General features: G+C 39.2%; 1 pseudogene; it reads right to left on the bottom strand.

Annotated features, from left to right (window-relative positions):
• Positions 1–265: 265 nt before the first annotated feature.
• Positions 266–384, bottom strand: LOC111740441 (annotated as a pseudogene).
• Between the last annotated feature and the right edge of the window lie 2,408 nt (positions 385–2,792).

Genomic DNA, 2,792 nt, shown 5'->3' with positions numbered 1-2,792 from the left:
CAACATAGCTAAAGCTTTTAATAAAAGTTCTCAAGATAATGTATGGGTATTCTACATGTTTATAGAGTCAATGGATTTGTGTGAATGCTAGTGATTATCAGAAATGTAGAGACATCGTCACTATTCCATAATATACAGAACTCCCTTGCTACTTTCTTTTTTCTTTTTTCTTTTCTTTTTTTTTTTTAGGCAAGGCAATCCATGGTTGACCTCACAGATTGCAAGGACCTTGTCAGCTTACAATCCCTTATTTTTATATTTTTTATGCCTACAGCACCTGGTCTTCCTAGGTAGTCTCCCATCCAAGTACTAATCAGGCCCAATTCTGCTTAGCTTCTGAGATCAGATGGGATCAGGCTTGTTCAGGGTAGCATGGCCATAGTCTCACTACTTTCACCAAATCTCAAACATGTATTTAAAGTAAGGCCCTCTTCCACATAAACCAAAAGAAAGCATGAGCACCTACTAACACAAAATTTTCTATATTGAAGGCACAGTGAAACCAAGGGTCCTTATGACTTGGATTAAATTTAGCTTTGAACCCAGGCTCTAGAAATCATCTCTCTCGCGCGCGCGCGCACTCTCTCTCTCGCTCTCTCTCTCGCTCTTTCTCGCTCTCTCTCGCTCTCTCTCCACCCCTCACAAACCTAGTCTCTTCGTTGGATAATCAGCAACCTCTGAGGCAGAAGAAGACAATAGACCAGACCTGACTATGGTCACAAGGTTTAGACCTATGGCAGGCTAAAGATAGCATCTTGACCTAAGTTATGTTTTAGCTCCCGTGGGTAAGGTGAACCCTCTAGCTACTTTTTCATGAAACCAGACAGAGGGATACCAGAGAAGCTCTCAGAGCTGTCCTCAAGTCCTGGAGAAATGATTTATTACTCTTATCTCACCTCTGAACAATCAGCTCCCAGTATGACCCCAAACCCCTAATCCATGGGGGTCTTGTGATTTTGCCCTATTATATTTGTAACCTACACACCACTGGGGAGTAAGGTCTTTAGTGCATTTAATGTAGGGAGAAGACAAGAGAACTAAAATATTAAATCAAGCTACATTCAGAGATTGCAATATGCCGATCAGCCCTGCAGCCAGGCCAGGAGGACACCTGCAGAACACAGGCAAATTTCTGCTAGGATTGCTAACAACCCATTTCCCCACACTTGTGGAAGGGGAAACAGGAACAGTAGAGTCTTTAAGTGGCTGCCCCACACAAATAAAATCTGTCATTCTCTGTGGCTAAAACCATGGGAAACCAATGGGTTAAAGGCTGGGAACTGCCAGCAGGCCTTTCACACTCCATAGTCTGTCCTTTTCATGATACATACTCTTCCCCTTCCTCACTGTATATCCATATGAAAGGAAATGGGTTTACAAAGTATTGAACTAGAACTCCTCGTCTCTCTTTGTCCCTCTCACTCTCTGCCTCTGAGAGGAGACCATACTTGGTCTGTGGAGTGTTAATCCCTTTTCTAATAAACTTTCCTTTTGACTCTAACTTTGGCATATATGTTGAATTCTTTCTACACTCTCCGCCAAAGAACACTCTTCTCTCCGTGCAGAACTTGGTCTCCCCCACATGGGAAAATTTGCCCTGTCTTACATCACATTGGCTCCCCGCACTCCAGATTGGCCAATTTAATGTTAAACTATTTTCCTTTCCATACTGCAAACTCCTGCTCGTGCATTTCTTTTGGCCAGTGTACACAGGCAGACAGACTCAAATATCGGGGCCTGGTAACAACAGTAGTTCATTTTTTGCCAGGATTTGTTTAATAGGGCCTATAAAGAAGAGATTTTGACAATGTTAAAAAGCAAACCATTGTAAATGCTGTCAATTTGTCAACAAAGTCTAGTGAGTTCTATCCAAATAATAGATTATAAAAGTTTCTAAATATATTAATAAAATGTGATGCCTTAACTAGAAACCCGAAACCTTCCTACATCAAAGTAAAAGAATTCATGGAAACGGTAAAAATTACCTATCACTGTAAGTATTTATTTCATGCATGGCTCATCCTGAAAAATTCTGTTTATTAAACTAGTACTATTGTATTCCCAGTATATCACCAAATCTTCTGTCCAAAAATAAGTATGCAGTCACTGAAACTTGAATACACCTGGGGTGGAAGAGAAAGAGTGCAAATAATAAACAAAGAGAAGATTGGTTTCAAGAAGTTTCATAAACCAATTTGTATTGTTACTTATCTTGATATTAATATGGCATTGCTCTTATTTCTCAGAGGAACTTTTGAGTTTTCTGGTGCTCTACTAGGAATCCAGATGCTGACCTAACCAACACAGCAATATGGCACTCCCACCTCTACCCATTTTACATGTTCTTTCTTTTCCCCTCCTTATTTGGAGAAGTTTATAAATTAAAGTAATAAAGAATAGGAGGATAAAGGATAAGGGTTTACAAGAATTCTGGCTTTATTTTCAAGTAATTCTATTTATTTATTTTTAGGAAGGAAGCTAGAGAGTATTTTATGTCAAACCTCTTCCTACAGGACAAAAATTTTTCTATCCCTACTATAATCCCTGTGTTCTTTTCCTCTTTGTTTGAATCTGAATCCCCTTAAAATGAAGAATTGGCTCATTAGATTAGACAGCGATTACACCGGGAGAGAATTTGGAGAGAGCTCTCTATCAAGCAGAGAAGATAATTGTAATACTGAGAAGGAGAAAAGGAGATGTTGCATGTTCATTTTGATAGATGAAAAGAAAAAACTGTCCACACAACCAAAGGACAAAACAAACAAACAAACAAACAAACAAACAAACTGTTC

Source organism: Pteropus vampyrus, unplaced genomic scaffold (genome assembly GCF_000151845.1).
Source record: "Pteropus vampyrus isolate Shadow unplaced genomic scaffold, Pvam_2.0 Scaffold63, whole genome shotgun sequence".
Classification (NCBI taxonomy): domain Eukaryota; kingdom Metazoa; phylum Chordata; class Mammalia; order Chiroptera; family Pteropodidae; genus Pteropus; species Pteropus vampyrus.
The sequence above is the reverse complement of the archived record's forward strand: the minus strand, read 5'-3'. Positions and strand labels throughout refer to the sequence as shown.